This window comes from Bos indicus x Bos taurus, chromosome 2 (genome assembly GCF_003369695.1).
Source record: "Bos indicus x Bos taurus breed Angus x Brahman F1 hybrid chromosome 2, Bos_hybrid_MaternalHap_v2.0, whole genome shotgun sequence".
In the NCBI taxonomy this organism is placed as follows: Eukaryota; Metazoa; Chordata; class Mammalia; order Artiodactyla; family Bovidae; genus Bos; species Bos indicus x Bos taurus.
In genome coordinates, this window is record NC_040077.1 from 104,806,529 (window position 1) to 104,825,102 (window position 18,574).

Here is an 18,574-nt window from a genome sequence, read left to right on the forward strand (position 1 = left end):
AACCCCTCCCCCACTTTTTTCCCCCATAAAGCAGCACTCTTTACGTTCTGTTTATTCTCAGAAAAGTGTTACTTGGGTAAATCCTGGCAGATAAATATATGAATTTCCGGTATTGAGGGCAGAAGTAGATAACTGGAGGAGGTGATGAGAATCTCTTCTCCAGAGAGTTTCATAAGAAGGTTAGAGTTGATAGAAGTGGAGAGAAACAGGTGGAATAAATTGCAAGCATCCTCTGTCGGGGGGTTCTCTCTGTGTATATGGCTGGGTGGTGAAGTTCAGCGGGACAGGGCAATGGCCAGTCCTTAGGGACGGAAGATCCACATTCCTCTCCATACCACTCCTTAGGCTTGACCTGCAGGCCTTCACTCAATAGAGAAGAAAACTGGAAACTCAGCACTTAAGTGAGAAGCAAGATAGTTCTGACCTCTCCTCTAAAAGGGGTCCAGAGAATGAATCAAAGGCAAGGTCAAGGGGCCCCAAAGAACATCAGGAAAAACAAGTTTCTCCACTTTCTCAGGCAGCTGAAAGGATGGGGAAGATAAGCTGAAGTTGCCCAGGCAGCTTGGAAGGAAAGGAGCCCACAGATAGGACAGAATCTATTTTTAAAGCGGAGGTGGAGCCAAGTTAGCACAGCAGGTCCTGTGCTCCCATGAGGCCTGGTGACAGGTCACTGCCCTCGGGGACCAATCTCCAGACTGCACTCATGACTTTCCCGAGGCACCCAGTGGAAGTCAGCAACACAGGACTGGTCTCACGCCCAGTTATAGATGGTCTGTGTTTTACATGTCCTTTCATGTGACAATGCCAGCTGCTAATGCAGTTTCTTTCTCTTTTCAAGTCGGTGCGCTGTAGGTGAGGAGAGCTTATATGCAAGCCATAGACTGGTTCCAGGAAGAAAATGAAATGAAAAAGCTAGATCCAGAGAGAGCGGGTCCTGGTAGGAAGGTGAATGGACTCTCAAAAGGTAAGACTGAGGAGACAAAGGTGATTATAAAGACCATGGGATGTTTTGGGAAGGGAAATCATGGCCAGGCTGATCACGTACGTAAAACAGAACTTAGAGAGCACGGAATCCAACAGGCTCATTTTACAGATGAGGAGAGGAAGCCAAGAAGGGATTTAATTGCTCAAGGCCAAATATCTGAGTCAATACAGAGATAGATGTCATAGGAGCCAACTGCTTATTGTAGCCATCACATACCATACTCTCCAGCCTCACTGATATTCCACCCCTTAATCTAATGAACTATGCAAGATACCTAGGGAGTAAGTAATAACTTTAGTTTTTGCTTTTTCTGTGGATAGTAATTTATTGGTAGAAGTTGCCAAGAAATTATAGGATGTTTTGCAATCAATAATTCACACATCATTTTTCCCATGTAGCTAGTTTTCTTTTCAAAAAGCAGTTTGTTTAAAAATATATAAAGACATTTATCTCTATAACATATTATAATATTAAGATTTTGTACTTAGATGGGCTTGACTTGGGGAAAGGGGGCTTAGATAAATTTTTTTGTACAGAATTTTGAATGTATGGAGCAGAAACTCTGACACTCTTCTCTCTAGTTCTCTCTGCATTTAAATTCTTTCTTTCTTAGAGTGTTAACGAGTGATAATGATTATTTCCACTGTACTTGCCTTTGTTCAGACCTCACATGGGTTATAGCATAGTCACCGTACCATTGACCTCTGGGCACCATATTTTAAGAGAGATGCATTTAGACATTTCAAAAGTTGATTGAAAGAAGAGATGAAGGGGAGGAGATTGAACTGTTGTCAGGTATGTGGGAGGAGACCCAGAGTATGTAGACCACCCCCTTTCTCCTCAAAGCCTGTTTATTTTGATTGATTGATTGGTTGATTGATTTAGTGACACCAAAGTTAGATGTTGCCAAATAGTCAGTTGGAAGTGCTGGGCATTGTCTTTGGATTTTTGAAGTTGGTAGGACATGTGAATTTAGAACTTTCAGTAGAAAGTTGATGAAAGGATTGGGGAGAACAGAAACCAGGGTAGGGCCTATAGAGGGGTATATAAGAAGAGTGGAAGTAGTTCAAGTAAATGCTATGATCCTTTCCAAATTGGTAAATTTATCTCTGTTCTCACAATAATTTATTTGTCCTTTTACTTATTTACTCCTTTTACTTATTTACTTGTAAAAGTACTCTTCAAATTCTCTCCAGCATTTGCTTTGGTCAAGAAGATGTCACAGCATCATGGCCTGTATTCCTTTCTTTCCCTCCATATAGGTTGATCTTGAACCAACTTGCTTAGTATAAATTCAGGTTATCATGAGATCATCCAATTTTGTTCTCTGAAATACTCTTCCAAGAATTCAGTTCAGTTCAGTCGCTCAGTCATGTCCAGTTCTTGGCGACCCCATGGACTGCAGCATGCCAGGCCTCCCTGTCCATCACCAACTTCCGGAGTTTACTCAAACTCATGTCCATTGAGTCAGTGATGCCATTCAACCATCTTATCTTCTGTCACCCCCTTCTCCTGCCTTCAATCTTTCCCATCATCAGGGTCTTTTCCAATGAGCGGGTTCTTTGCATCAGGTGGTCAAAGTATTGGAGTTTCAGCATCGGTCCTTCCAATGAATATTCAGGACTGATCTCCTTTAGGATGGAATGGTTGGATCTTCTTGCAGTCCAAGAATTAAGGATGTTGATATGACCTGATCCTCTACCACACCTGCATTGTATAGATCCCATCACAAGATTTCCTTAATAGCCATAAAAATGGAAAGTATAAAATGATAGACTGCTCTGGAGACCCATATTTCAAAATATTCATCATCATGTAATCATAAGTTTTAAAATGATCTGAGCAAATTTTAATGTGAAAGAAAGAAAGATAGTGCTAAGTCATGTCGGATTCTTGCGAGCCCATGAACTGTAGCCTGCCAGGCTCCTCTGTCCATGGAATTCTCCAGGCAAGAATACTGGAGTGGGTTGCCATTCCCTTCTCCAGGGGAACTTCCCCACCCAGGAATTGAACCCAGGCCTCCCGCATTGCAGGCAGATGCTTTACCAACTAAGCCATGTGTAAAGCTTTTAATGTGAGACACTAATCATTTATCTCCATAAGTTTCTTTAATTTTCTGATAACTTTTTCTGATTCGTGACCCTAGAGCCAAAATGTTTTCTTACTAAAATTAGCCCCTTTATCCTTTCTCCGTTTCTAATTCTCTTCTCCTTTCTTCTGTCCTTGCTTTCCTCTTTTTCCTTTCTCCTTTCTTTTTCTTTCACTTTTTTTAAGTTCCCATTTAGATCAATTATTGCTTCTTTTTGTCCCAATAGATCTTTAAAAAAATATGTACTCTAGTACACATGCATACATTGTCCTTGCAAGGAGGGGAGTAACCCCTCAATAAGGCAGGTCTTTGGTTCCTTTCCTATGTGCAACCCAAACACAGTTATTGGGGTCTAGAATGTGTTCTTTATACCCTTGCTGCCCACAGTGAGGCCTGAGGAATGCCTGTATTGGTACCCTTGGGTTTTTTCTTAAATATAAAATACCAGCCCCATTCTAGATCCACTAATCCAGAATCTGTATTGTAATCAAGTCCCCAGGTGATTTCCAGTCAGATTAAGATTTCAGAAGTGCTTCTACTGTAGATCAGTAGCATTCAAACATTTTAGATTGATCAGTTCCATCTGTAAAAAAGATTGAGTATATATATACCTTTAATATTTATATATTTGAATTATATGTATGTTTTTCATCAATATTAAACATCAGTAAGTCTTCCTATAAGCAATGCATATTTGAGTCTTGTTTTTTAATTCAACTTTGACAGCTTCTGTCTAACATTTTTTTTTTTTTTAGTGATTGCCCTAGAATTTGTGATATATATTTACAGCTAATAAATTTCAAAGGACACTATTCCACATCATGGGTAGGGCAAGGACTTACTTGATAATGACAGAATATTTCCAATTCTTCCTTCCATCCCTTAAAACAATGCTGTCATTTATTTCAATTATCCATAACCTACAATTACTGAATATATTATTGGTATGACTATTTTGAACATGTTGCTATTTGTTAGGTCAATTAAGATCTAAAAATAAAAGATTTTATTTTGTCTTCAATTTATTTCTTCTCTAATACTCTTCCTTCCTTTCAGATATATGTGAGTTTCTGACCTTTACAATTCTCCTTCTCGCTGTAGAACTCTTTTACATTCTATGTGAAGCAGGTCTTGGTAACAAATTCCCTCCATTTTTGTTTGTTTAAGAAAGTCTAGTCTTTATTTCTCCTTCCTTTTGAAGTATAATTTTGCTGGATACAGAATTTGAGATTGGTGACTTTTTTCTTTCAACATTTTATTCCACTACATTCTCTTTGTGCTTGAACTGTTTGTTCAGAGAAGTCCAAGTAATTTTTACTCATATTCCTCTGTAGGTAAGGTGTTTCATTTTGTGTGTTTTTCTCTCTGGCTTCTTTCAAGATTTCCTTTGTGTCCTTGATTTTCCAGTTTGAATGTGATGTTCCTATGTGTATTTTTTGTTGTTGTTGTTGATATGTATCCTGCTTGATGGCTCCAACTGTAGGCTTCTGTTCCTAAGCATTGGCACCTCTGTAATTCTCTGTATCCACTTGCCTCTCCAGACTGAGGCAGTGCTTTACTCTGTGACTTCAATTCTCTGATAGGTTTAAGAAAATTGGTTGATTTTTGCTTTGTTCTGATTTTTCTTATTGTGAAGATGGTAGTGACATTCAGGTCTTTACGTGTCAGATCAGAAACTAGAAGTCAAAGTCTTCTTTGTCTATATTTTTAAATTAAAAAACACATTTTTATTGATGTTTAAAGGTTTTCTTCTCACATTTGCATATATTGTCATCCACATAGCTTTGGGGTGAACACAGCACACCTTGTAGATCACTGTTAATGACCAGGTATTCTTTTCTAGTTTCGTGCTGTTGTGGCCAGAAAAGATGTTTGAAATAATTCTTATCCTCTTAAATTTGTTAAGGCTTGTTTTGTGTCATAGTAGGTGATCTATTGTAGAGAATATTCCATGTGAACTTGAAAAGAATGTGTATTCTGGTTTTTTTGGACATAATATCCTGAAAGTACAATTAAGTCTAACAGGTCTACTGTTTCAGTTAAGATCTCTGTTACCTTATTGATTTCCTGTCTGGAAGATCTGTCCATTGATGTCAGAGGGGTGGTAAATTCTCCTACTGTTATTTTGTTCATTTCAATTTCTCCCTTTGTGTCTGGTAGTAATTGTTTTAAGTATTTAGGTGCTCCTACATTGCATGCATATATGTTAATCAGGGTAATATCCTCTTCTTGTATTGATCCTTTTATCATTGTATAGTATCCTTCCTTATTGCTTTTGTTGAGATACCCCTCATCCAAGGTAAGAAGCAGTGGATATGCTTTGCTGGAGCAGCCATGAAGAGATACCCCATGCCCAAGGTAAGAGAAACCCAAGTAAGATGGTAGGTGTTGCAAGAGGGCATCAGAGGGCAGACACACTGAAACCATACTCACAGAAAACTAGTCAACCTAATCACACTAGGACCACAGCCTTGTCTAACTCAGTGAAACTAAGCCATGCCCGTGGGGCAACCCAAGATGGATGGGTCATGGTGGAGAGATCTGACAGAATGTGGTCCACTGGAGAAGGGAATGGCAAACCACTTCAGTATTCTTGCCTTGAGAACCCCACGAACAGTATGAAAAGGCAAATGATAGGATACTGAAAGAGGAACTCCTCAGGTCAGTAGGTGCCCAATATGCTACTGGAGATCAGTGGAGAAATAACTCCAGAAAGAATGAAGGGATAGAGCCAAAGCAAAAAGAATACCCAGCTGTGGATGTGACTGGTGATAGAAGCAAGGTCCGATGCTGTAAAGAGCAATATTGCATAGGAACCTGGAATGTCAGGTCCACGAATCAAGGCAGATTGGAAGTGGTCAAACAGGAGATGGCAAGCATGAATGTTGACATTTTAGGAATCAGTGAACTCAAATGGACTGAAATGGGTGAATTTAACTCAGATGACCATTATATCTACTACTGCGGGCAGGAATCCCTCAGAAGAAATGGAGTAGACATCATGGTCAACAGAAGAGTCTGAAATGCAGTACTTGGATGCAATCTCAAAAACGACAGAATGATCTCTATTCGTTTCCAAGGCAAACCATTCAATATCACAGTAATCCAAGTCTATGCCCCAACCAGTAACGCTGAAGAAGCTGAAGTTGAATGGTTCTATGAAGACCTACAAGACCTTTTAGAACTAACACCCAAGAAAGTTGTCCTTTTCATAATAGGGGACTGGAATGCAAAAGTAGGAAGTCAAGAAACACCTGGAGTAACAGGCAAATTTGGCCTTAGAACACGGAATGAAGCAGGGCAAAGACTAATAGAGTTTTGCCAAGAAAATGCACTGGTCATAGCAAACACTCTCTTTCAACAACACGAGAGAAGACTCTACACATGGACATCACCAGATGGTCAACACTGAAATCAGACTGATTATGTTCTTTGCAGCCAAAGATGGAGAAGCTCTATACAGTCAACAAAAACAAGACTGGGAGCTGACTGTGGCTCAGATCATGAACTCCTTATTACCAAATTCAGACTTAAATTGAAGAAAGTAGGGGAAACCACTAGACCATTCAGGTATGACCTAAATCAAATCCCTTATGATTATACAGTGGAAGTGAGAAATAGATTTAAGGGCCTAGATCTGATAGATAGAGTGCCTGATGAACTATGGAATGAGGTTCGTGACATTGTACAGGAGACAGGGATCAAGACCATTCATATAGAAAAGAAATGCAAAAAAGCAAAATGGCTGTCTGGGGAGGCCTTACAAATAGCTGTGAAAAGAAGAGAAGTGAAAAGCAAAGGAGAAAAGGAAAGATATAAACATCTGAATGCAGAGTTCCAAAGAATGGCAAGAAGAGATAAGAAAGCCTTCCTCAGTGATCAATGCAAAGAAATAGAGGAAAACAACAGAATGGGAAAAACTAGAGATCTCTTCAAGAAAATTAGAGATACCAAGGGAACATTTCATGCAAAAATGGGCTCAATAAAGGACAGAAATGGTATGGACCTAACAGAAGCAGAAGATATTAAGAAGAGGTGACAAGAATACACAGAAGAACTGTACAAAAAGATGTTCACGACCCAGATAATCACAATGGTGTGATCACTGATCTAGAGCCAGACATCCTGGAATGTGAAGTCAAGTGGGCCTTAGAAAGCATCACTATGAACACAGCTAGTGGAGGTGATGGAATTCCAGTTCAGCTATTTCAAATCCTGAAAGATGATGCTGTGAAAGTGCTGCACTCAATATGCCAGCACATTTGGAAAAATCAGCAGTGGCCACAGGACTGGAAAAGGTCAGTTTTCATTCCAATCCCAAAGAAAGGCAATGCCAAAGAATGCTCAAACTACCGCACAATTGCACTCATCTCACATGCTAGTAAAGTCATGCTCAAAATTCTCCAAGCCAGGCTTCAGCAATATGTGAACCGTGAACTTCCTGATGTTCAAGCTGGTTTTAAAAAAGGCAGAGGAACCAGATATCAAATTGCCAACATCCGCTGGATCATGGAAAAAGCAAGAGAGTTCCAGAAAAACATCTATTTCTGCTTTATTGACTATACCAAAGCAATAAACTGTGGAAAATTCTTAAAGAGATGGGAATGCCAGACCACCTGATCTGCCTCTTGAGAAATCTGTATGCAGGTCAGAAAGCAACAGTTAGACCTGGACATGGAACAACAGACTGGTTCCAAATAGGAAAAGGAGTACGTCAAGGCTGTATATTGTCACCTTACTTATTTAACTTATATGCAGAGTACATCATGAGAAATGCTGGACTGGAAGAAACACAAGCTGGAATCAAAATTGCCAGGAGAAATATCAATAACCTCAGATAGGCAGATGACACCACCCTTATGGCAGAAAGTGAAGAGGAACTCAAAAGTCTCTTGATGAAAGTGAAAGTGGAGAGTGAAAAAGTTGGCTTAAAGCTCAACATTCAGAAAACGAAGATCATGGCATCTGGTCCCATCACTTCATGGGAAATAGATGGGGAAATAGTGGAAACAGTGTCAGACTTTATTTTTTTGGGCTCAAAAATCACTGCAGATGGTGACTGTAGCCATGAAATTAAAAGACGCTTACTCCTTGGAAGGAAAGTTATGACCAACCTAGATAGCATATTCAAAAGCAAAGACATTACTTTGCCAACAAAGGTCCCTCTAGTCAAGGCTATGGTTTTTCCTGTGGTCATGTATGGATGTGAGAGTTGGACTGTGAAGAAAGCTGAGCGCCAAAGAATTGATGCTTTTGAACTGTGGTGTTGGAGAAGACTCTTGCGGGTCCCTTGGACTGCAAGGAGATCCAACCAGTCCGTTCTGAAGGAGATCAGCCCTGGGTTTTCTTTGGAGGGAATGATGCTAAAGCTGAAACTCCAGTACTTTGGCCACCTCATGCGAAGAGTTGACTCATTGGAAGAGACTCTGATGCTGGGATGGATTGAGGGCAGGAGGAGAAGGGGACACCAGAGGATGAGATGGCTGGATGGCATCACTGACTCGATAGACCTGAGTCTGGGTGAACCCCGGGAGTTTGTGACGGACAGGGAGGCCAGGCATGGTGCGATTCATGGGGTCGCAAAGAGTTGGACACGACTGAGCGACTGAATTGAACTAAACTGAACTGAACTGAACTGAACTATCTGATATGAGTATTGCTATCCCTGCTTTCTTGTCATTTCTGTTTGCATTAAATATATGTTTCCATGCTCTCACTTTCAATCTATGTGTGTCCTTAGCCCTAAAGTGTGCTTCTTATAAGCAGCATGTTGTAGACTATTTTTTTAATCCAATCTGACACTCTGTGTTTTTGGATTGCTGCATTTAGTCCATTAAGATTTAAGATAATTTTTGATATATATGTATTTGTTGCCATTTTTAAACCTTGTTATCTGGTTTATTTTGCTTTTCTACTCTGTTCCTTTCTTTTTGTTTTTCCTTTTGTGGTTTGATGGCTTTCTTTTGTATTATACTGTGTTCTCTTCTTTTTGGTGTTTGTGAATCTATTGTATGTTTTTAGTTTGTGGTTACCCTATTTTTCAAATATGTTAACCCATTACTGTATCTATTTGCTTTAGATTGGTAGTCATATAAGCTCAAACACATTCTTAAAAAAAAACCAAAAACTATACTCCCTTACTCCCCTCCCCCTCATTTTGTGATTTTGATATCTTCTTTTACATCTTTATATTTGTCCTTTTGTTGTTCATTGTAGTTATAATCACTTTCACAAAATTTTTAAAATTTAAAAAACATCTGTGCAATGGCTTATGTAAGTGATTTATTTTGCAGTTGTTATTTTTTCTTTCCTGCAGATTCTTGTTTCTTTTCTGTTTAGAGAATATCTTTCAATATTTCTCTTAAGATAGGTTTGGTATTTCTCTATTCTTTTAGTTTTTGCCTGTCTGAGAAATCCTTTATCCCTCCTTCTATTCTAAGCAATAATCTTGCTGGGTGTCTTATGCTGCAGGCTTTTTCCTTTCAGGTCTTTGAATATATCTTGCTACTTTCTTCTGATCAGGCATTTTTAACTTTACATCACACTAGAGAATTCTGAGAAGTTGAAAGGAAAGAGGGAAAAAAGAACAGTAGTAAATCCTTCTTGTTACAGTTATAAAATTATAACATAAGATAGAGGTGCATTACAAGTTATTAAGAAAAGGATACATTATTCAAAACTAATGCTGGAACAGTTGGCAAGCTGGAAAAAAATAGCTTCTCACCAGAAAACACATACCACATTAATTCTTAATGAATTAAAGATTCAAATGTCAAAATAAATAATAAATAAAAAGCTTAAAGAAAAGAAACAAAAAACCCTCACCCCCCCACCACCCTCAAACAAGGATAAAAACAAATGCCCAGGTCCTACTTAAGACCAATTAAATAAAGCTCTCTGGGAGATAATTTTTTGTTTCAAAATCTCCCTAGATGATTCTAGCATGTAGCCAAGGTCTAGAACATCTGTTCTTGCAGATCTAGATTTTAGAATATACACCAGAGGCAATTTTCTGCTTCTAGTGGTCTAGCTTGGGGCTCTCTATGACACCACAGGAAAATACTAAGACAGGGCAGAACAAGCTGTTCTCTTTCTGTGCTAGGCTGTGTTCTTTGTGATCGTGTCTCCTATAACCACAGCTCAAGGGAGGTTGTGTGGTAAGCAGAATTCTCAGATGGCCCTACAATCCTTGTCCCACGAAGTTCATGCCCTGTATAATCTTCTTTCCCAGAAAATGGGTGAACTTGTGAGTTGTTCCTACCCAAGAGAGTATAGCAGACTTAATTAAGATCCTATTCAGTTGATTTTGAGTTAATCCAAAGGAAGATTATTCCGAATGGGCATGACTTAATCAGGCAAGATCCCTTAAAAGAGGGACTGGACACTACCTAAAGTGAGAGGAGCTCCTTGCTGCTTTGATGGAGTTCCCTAGTCAACCTTGTGGATGAGAGCACTCCCTGGTCAATATCTTGCATGCAGCTTAGTGAGACCCTGAACAGAGGATCCAGCTAAGTTATATCCAGGATCCTGACCCATGGAAATTGGGAGATAATGTGTATTGCTTTAAGCTCCTCAGTTTGTGATATTTGGTTACACAGGGACAGGAAAATAATATAAGTAGTTTGGCTTAATGGAGAACAAATTTTGTAGTCAGATACATTTGGGCTCAATTCATAACTCTGCTACTAGAGGTGTCACTTCGATGCATTCTGTAGGATTATTGGAGCTTCCGTTTTCTCGTGGGTAGAACAGAAAAAGATAATTCCTGCCTTGCACACACAAGAAGGGGATTGTGAGAATTCAGATATATGAATGCATGCGTGGTTAGTCACTTCAGTCATGTCCGACTGTGTGACCCTAGGATTACAGCCCAGTAGGCTCCTCTGTCCATGGGATTCTGTGGGCAAGAATACTGGAGTAGGTTGCAAGCCCCTCTCCAAGGGATCTTCCCAACCCAGGGATCGAACTCATGTCTCTTATGTTTTTTGCAAGTGGGTTCTTTACCACTAGCGCCACCTGGGAAGCCCAGATAAATGCATCAGTCAGTGCAGTTCAGTCGCTCAGTCGTGTCCAACTCTTTGCAACCCCATGAACCACAGCATGCCAGGCCTCTCTGTCCATTACCAACTCCCAGAGTCCACCCAAACCCATGTCCATTGAGTCAGTGATGCCATCCAACCATCTCATCCTCTGTCATCCACTTCTCCTGTCTTCAATCTTTCCCAGCATCAGGGTCTTTTCAAATCAGCTCTTCACATCAGGTGGCCAAAGTATTGGAGTTTCAGCTTCAACATCAGTCCTTCCAATGAAAACCCAGGACTGATTTCCTTTAGGATGGACTGGTTGGATCTCCTTGCAGTCCAAGGGACTCTCAAGAGTCTTCTCCAACACCACAGTTCAAAAGCACCAATTCTTCTGTGCTCAGCTTTCTTTATATTCCAACTCTCACATCCACACATGACCACTGGAAAAACCGTAGCCTTGACTAAGATGGACCTTTGTTGGCAAAGTAATGTCACTGCTTTTTAATACACTGTCTAGGTTGGTCATAACTTTCCTTCCAAGGAGTAAGCATCTTTTAATTTCATGGCTGCAATCACCATCTGCAGTGATTTTAGAGCCCAGAAAAATAAAGTCAGCCACTGTTTCCACATCTATGTGCAATGAAATGATGGGACCAGATGCTATGATCTTAGTTTTCTTACTGTCGAGCTTTAAGCCAACTTTTCCACTCTCCTCTTTCACTTTCATCAAGAAGCTCTTTAGTTCTTCTTCACTTTCTGCCATAAGGGTGGTGTCATCTGCATATCTGTGGTTATTGATATTTCTCCTGTCAATCTTGATTCCAGCTTGTGCTTCCTCCAGCCCAGCATTTCTCATGATATACTCTGCGCATAAGTTAAATAAGCAAGGTGACAATATATAGCCTTGACGTACTCCTTTTCCTATTTGGAACCAGTCTGTTGTTCCATGTCCAGGTCTAACTGTTGCTTCCTGACCTGCATACAGATTTCTCAAGAGGCAGGTCAGGTGGTCTGGTATTCCCATCTCTTTAAGAATTTTCCACAGTTTATTGCGTAAAGTCTTGCTAATCGAGATGCTCAATGTAGGAAGTTCTTGATAGCTGGAAGTTGTTACTCTTATGGTCAGCATAGTTATTAGTGTCAAATGTATGAGACCAGTGGTATTTCTGAATATGCCTTTGACATAGAAATTTTCACTTTGTCTATCTTGTTTCCAAAGAGATGGTTCAGCTCTTCTTTACCCCCTTAAGAGTGGGATGATCTCATGCAAGGAAAGCTCTCCTGAGAAGGAGTTTTGGTAACCTTTCACCAGCCAGTATTCTAGTATTCTGAACAAGCAGGCCTTACTGGGGTGGAGATGGCAGGGAGGTTTTTAGATGACCAGTGTGGATCTATTTTGCTTACAGTGGAAAGTCATTCATTCACATTTGTTTTATAGTATAATCAGAAAGTGGTTATCACTTTTCAGATTACAACCTGACAGAGGTTTGGAGTTTTAGCCGTTAGAATAATATCTATCTAGCAATTTATAGCATACAAGCTGCTTTCCATAAACAATTTCATTTCATCCTCACCACAGTGCTGTGAAGTAGGCATTATTTTCTTAACTTTGCAAGTAAAGGAATGAAAGTTCAGAGAGTGTAAATAACTTACCCAGAGTCCCAAAACTAAGGGGGGCAGAAAGGAAAATTATTTTCAGGTCTGTGCCTCCAGTGTGCTGTGTTTTCCACTCCATCAGACAGCTTGGCTTTCTAAGTTTATGAACTAATTTCCTTTTTCTCCCTGAGATAACTAGCCCATTTGGGTCTATGCCTCTGAGGGGCTTGACACCAGCATTACTCCTATGTCTTTCAAACTAAAGAGGTAGTTAAAACTATTACCAGTCCATTAAACTGGCCACCTGGTCAGCAGGTTGCTTGGATCACATCTCACTTCAGATCGTGGAAACAGATGAGCCATCAGCATGAAGATTATGGTATTTTTTTAATTATCCAGATTTGTTATTGATACTCTAGATCTTTCTCAGTTGTGGGTGTGTATGAGTGTGTCTGAATGAGTGTGCAAATGTGCATCTGTTTCCTTTAAGAGGAAGGCAAGTTTTCTGAAACACACGAGAAACAGAGTAAGGAAATTTGCTAATTTACTATTAAGGAATTTAAAGACTTGAATAAGAATAAGTAGAGTATGGGTCTCTGAGGTTAAAATACAATCCACAAAGGACTAAGTAATGACTAAATATACTCACTGAGATAAAACATGGCACCCTTCGTAGTGCTCTGTCTTTGCTAAAGACTTTTTTACACGTCTTCACGGTACTGTATATTCACTTAATTTCCATTTCTCTCCCTTGTTTGCTATAACTTTTTCAGGATTTTTCTCCCCTGCTGTTTTCATGACAGGCTTGACAATCATTTTGCTTTGCTGCTGACAATGAGCATGCTAAAAGGCACTTACTCTGCATCTGCTCTCCACACAAATGGCCAATGTGATCTTACCACTGGGGACGTTAATGCAGTTCTCCGGAAACACAGTGGGCCAGGGAAGACTGGTGAGGTGGAACGTTTGAGTGCTTCGGTTAACTTGCACTGAACTTGCTTAGAAGAGGTAAGCGGGCTTTCTCAAGTGTCCCCAGCACAAGGGATTTCACAGCCTTGGCTCTGTCTGCTCTCTGCTCATCTGTTCCCTTCCTCCTAACACTCTTTTTAGGAGAAGATTTAGAACTTTGTTCCCAACAGGCATAACGTTTCCTTTAAGCAAGAATGCCTTTTAGAGGTCCGTTGTACAATGTCATACCTATAATGAATAACACTGTACTGTACACTTAATGTTTTAAGAGGGTGGATCTTAAGTTCTGTTATAAAATAAAATTTGCCCTTGGCCTCTTTTCTGTTTTCTATGATTTCAGTGCAAAATACTCAACTTTGCTGTAACAATTTCACATCGTTTATTTATTTCTCACCAAAATTAACACTTTTCTTTCTGATTATCCTTGATGAGGAAATCACAGCGCATGACCACTGGAACTCAAGACCTCATGCGTGAGAAAAACATGGATCACAAAAGATCCATGTACCGTATATTCAAATGTTGCATTAAAGGGAACTGGAGGTTTACACATAATTAGGTTGTTTGGTCAGTTACAAAGAACATTCAGAATTTGGTAAAATGTTATAATTTCTTTATGATTCAGACATTTCTAACAGATTTCTATACCTCTATAACTAGTTTAAGTAAAATCATTGTTGAAATGCACCTCACTACAATATTTAGTTATTATTTACAATTATATAATATTTGAGATTTGTAAAGATTCTAAATAAAGGTGTGCTACTTTGAATAGAGATTAAGTGAATGAGTTCATGGTTGACTTTATTTTGATGTTTATGTATCTTATTGATGAGAAGTAGGAGAGAACAGAGTGCAAAGCAAAGTACTGGGCTGGATGACTCAGGCTCCACCAGCTGAACCACATGGGTCAGGTCCTTGGAGCATCTCTGGCATCAGGTTACTCACTTGTAGAAGGAGAGGGTCAGACACCATGATAACTTGAGTCCATCAGACTCCAAGACTTCCCTGGTGGTTCAAACAGTAAAGAATCTGTCTGCAATGCAGAAGACCCAGGTTCGATCCCCTGGGTTGGAAAGATCCCCGGAGAAGGAAATGGCAACCCATTCCTGTATTATTGCCTGGAGAATCCCAAGAACAAACAAGCCTGGCAGGATCCAGTCTGCCACTGCTGCTGCTGCTGCTAAGTCACTTCAGTCATGTCCCACTCTGTGCGACCCCATAGACGGCAGCTCCCCCGTCCCTGGAATTTTCCAGGCAAGAACACTGGAGTGGGTTGCCATCTCCTTCTCCAAGGGTCCAGTCTATAGGGTCGCAAAGAGTCGGACATGACTGAGCAAGTAACACAGCTAAGAGTTTGGATTTGGGGGAAGAATTCCTTTGTGGTTCAATTGGTAAAGAATCTGCCTGCAGTGCAGGAAACCTGGGTTTGATTCCTGGGTTTGGAAGATCCCCTGGAGGAGGGCATGGCAACCCACTCAAGTATTCTTGCCTGGAGAATCCCATGGACAGAGGAGCCTGGCGGGCTACAGTCCATGGGGTCGCAAAAAGTCAGATACGACTGAACGACTTTCACTTTCACTTTGGACCGAGCTTAATGGTGGGTTCTCTACCCTCTGATCCTTCTTGCTTTTCTCTCACTTGCCACCTCTGAGAGGCAGTATCATTAAACATCAGGATCTGGACCAGCTAAAGAGGAGGTTGAATTTATATTTAGAGTCCTTTTCCTCTTCCTGTGCTGCCAGATTGTTTTCACGTTGCTGGTCCTGGGCTCCTTCCTCTGTCCAGCTCCTGAGCTAGGCCTGCTCTCCCGCACCTACTCACACACACCCCCTTCTCACGTGAGCACCGTTTTGGCCCAGGGCCCCTGGAGCAGCTGCTGCCCAGGCGAGCTCTGCTCATGCCCTAAGCTGACACATGACAACTTCTATTAGGCTGAGGTCCTCCATGGGAAGCCAATGGGCCCTACCAGCCAGTCTCCCTTCTGTTTCTCCATCTGCTGGCTCCCAGGGAGGTGGTGGCAGGGCTTAGGTTAAGAGTGCATCTGAAGCGAGGACACGGCTGAGAGCTGGAGTGCTTGCATTCTCCCTCTTTGTCACCTGCTGCCTGGCAGGGGCAGAACCTGTCCCTTAGGAGGAGATGGGGTGACTCAGGCTAGCCCAGTCCCTGCTGAGGGTGTCCAGTCTGCCTCCTACCACTCCTGCCAGGAGTCTCATGCGGAAATCAGATTTTCGGGCTGGGTTAAACATGACCAGGTGTTTCACAGAAGGCAGTGCCAGAGGATTCTTGGCGTATCCTTTGCACTTGTTTGAATGTTGTGGCTTTTAATATTTGTTAGGATTCTGAAGTGTGTGTGTGCGTGTGGCAGTTCTTTTCCTAGGGTCTCCGAGTATATTCCTAGACACCAGATAGGAAGAGCAACCACATGTGTAGGGTGGGGCTGGAGCAGGCTGGGTAAGGATGGGGCCTGGGGGTCCTGAGAGGGGCCAGGCCATGTGTTCTGCTGGTTAGTGCATTGGGCTGGCAAGGGGGGAGGCTGCTGTGCTGGGACCCCCTTTCTCAGCCAGAGGTCCCACTGACTCCTAGACACTACAGCTTGAAGGGAGGGGTCTCAGACATGATGTGACTCAACTTTTTCATTTTATGAAGATAGAAAGGAGGCCCAGAGAGAGGCAGTGGCCTATGAAAGGCACATCTGGTTGGTAGTAGGAGCCGAACCACCAAAAATCTAGTCTGTGTGTATGTGGCTTTTACCTATTTGTCACAATCTTGGTGTCCAGGAATAAACCTTCTTTTTTTAAAAAAAGAACTGTTTTGAAACGCTTTGCTGGGCTGACTCCAGACAGTCCTGGTTAAACTACTTCAGGCACGTGTCCACCAGGTCCCCCTCTACCTGCACCCAGAAACTCATCAGAGCCTCTCTGAAGCTTTGAGCCGGTGCTTTCAGTGAATTCAATTCATTGATCCAATGAATGAGCCATCCCAGGCCTTCTGCAACCCTGCTCTGTGCTTACATGATGCTTCCACCAAGAAAGACCAGGAAATCTCTTATGGGATTTTGTCCCCATTTTTCCTGGTTTGTCCTTATCCTTATCCCTCTCTAAAGTCTACTGGTTTAGATAATGAATTGTATTATCTCTTTGCTTAGAATTTTTTATCTTTGGAGAATGCTTCCTCTTCAAACACAAATATTCTCAGGTCAAAGAGCTGCCACTGAAAACGCCAACTCAAAGCTTCACAGAGGCTCTGATGAGTTTGGGGTGCATGTAGAGTGAGACCTGGTGGACACATGGTTGAAATAGGTTAACCAGGACTGAAGTCAGCCCAGAAAAGAGTTTCAAAACAGTTTTTTTTTTTTTTAAAGAAAGTTTATTTATTTATTTAATTTTTTGGACTGTATTGGGACTTTGTTGCTGTGCTAGGGCTTCCTCTAGTTGCCCTGTGCAGGCTTCTCATTGCGGTGGCTTCTTTTGTTGCAGAGCATGGGCTCTAGGGTCCAGGGTTGGTAGTTATGGCATGTGGGCTTAGTTGTTTCATGGCATGTGAGATATTCCTGGAGCAGGGATCAAACCCATGTCCCCGGCACTGGCAGGTGGATCCTTAACTACTGGACCAACAGGGAAGCCCTCAAAAGTGATTCTTCATAATTAATATTCCTCATGTGAAAAATGAAAAACTGTACTGTGTGATCTCTGAGGCTCCTGACAGCTCAGCACCCTGCACGTATAAGTTAATTTCAGAAGCATACTCCTCCTCCATATTTGCCCTCTTCATTGGCTTCTGCACTTTTGTGACTAAGACCACATCCAACAGCACCTTAGAGACTGGAGAGTCCAGATGTCTCACTTGAGAGATAGTAGCTTCACAGCCAAGAGTACAGATGCCTGTCCTTCCACTTCCTTCTGGTTCTCAAGCCACAGTCTCTAAGCACTGGGTTTAAGGAGGACCCGAGGACCAGTGGAGGTGCTGGACTTCCATTTCCAAGCAGGAAACTCCTGAGATTTTACCTCTCTTGTCAATCTGTATGGCAAGAAAAATTGGGGACTTCCCAAAAGCAAGGGCATGGGCTGTGGGAGGGAACTGCTGACTTCCCTGCAGAAATTTGTTTCCTAGTGATGCTACTCCAGAAAGTGGGGTGGTGAAGGGATCCTCATCTCTTAGGCCCTTAGACTGGTTTGACGTCTAATCTTGGGAAAGCTATGAGAAATCTGGACAGCGATTAAAAATCAGAGACACTACTTTACTGACAAAAGTCCATATAGTCAAAGCTATGGTTTTTCCATTTGTCTTGTACAGGTGTGAAAGTTGGACTATAAAGAAGGCCGAGCTTTTGGAGAACTGATGCTTTCGAACTGTGGTGTTGGAGAAGACTCTTGAGAGTCCCTTGGACAGTTAGGAGATCAAGCCAGTCAATCTGAAAGGAAATCAACCCTGAATACTCATTGGAAGGACTGATGCTAGACCTGAAGCTCTAAAACTTTGGCCACCTGATGTGAAGAGCTTACTCATTGGAAAAGACCTTGATGCTGGCCAAGACTGAAGGCAAAAGGAAAAGAGGTGGCAGAGCCCACCATGTCACAGAGAGTTGGACACGACTTAGCAACTAAACAGCAATAACAACAATAACTTGGGAGAACACAGACTCCTTGGGGGAGCTTGTTCTTAAAGATCTATGTTTGTGCTCAATCATATCTAACTCTTTGGGACCCAGTGGACTGTAGCCCCCCAGATTCCTCTGTGCATGGAATTTTCCAGGGAAGAATACTGGAGTGGGTTACCAGTTCCTTCTCCAGGGGATCTTTCTGACCCAGGGACTTGGAACCTGCATCACCTGCGTTGCAGGCAGATTCTTTACTGAGGAGCCATCAGGGAAGCCCCATTCTTAAAGACATCTGATGCATAAGCCACAGC

At 41.5% G+C, this 18,574-nt stretch overlaps 1 long non-coding RNA gene across 1 annotated transcript; it reads left to right on the forward strand.

Annotated features, from left to right (window-relative positions):
* The first annotated feature begins 649 nt into the window (after positions 1–649).
* LOC113881131 lies at positions 650–17,998 on the forward strand. Its single transcript, XR_003507958.1, has 3 exons — positions 650–964; positions 13,498–13,702; positions 17,960–17,998. It is a non-coding gene; the product is annotated as an uncharacterized LOC113881131 (long non-coding RNA).
* The last annotated feature ends 576 nt before the right edge of the window (positions 17,999–18,574 follow it).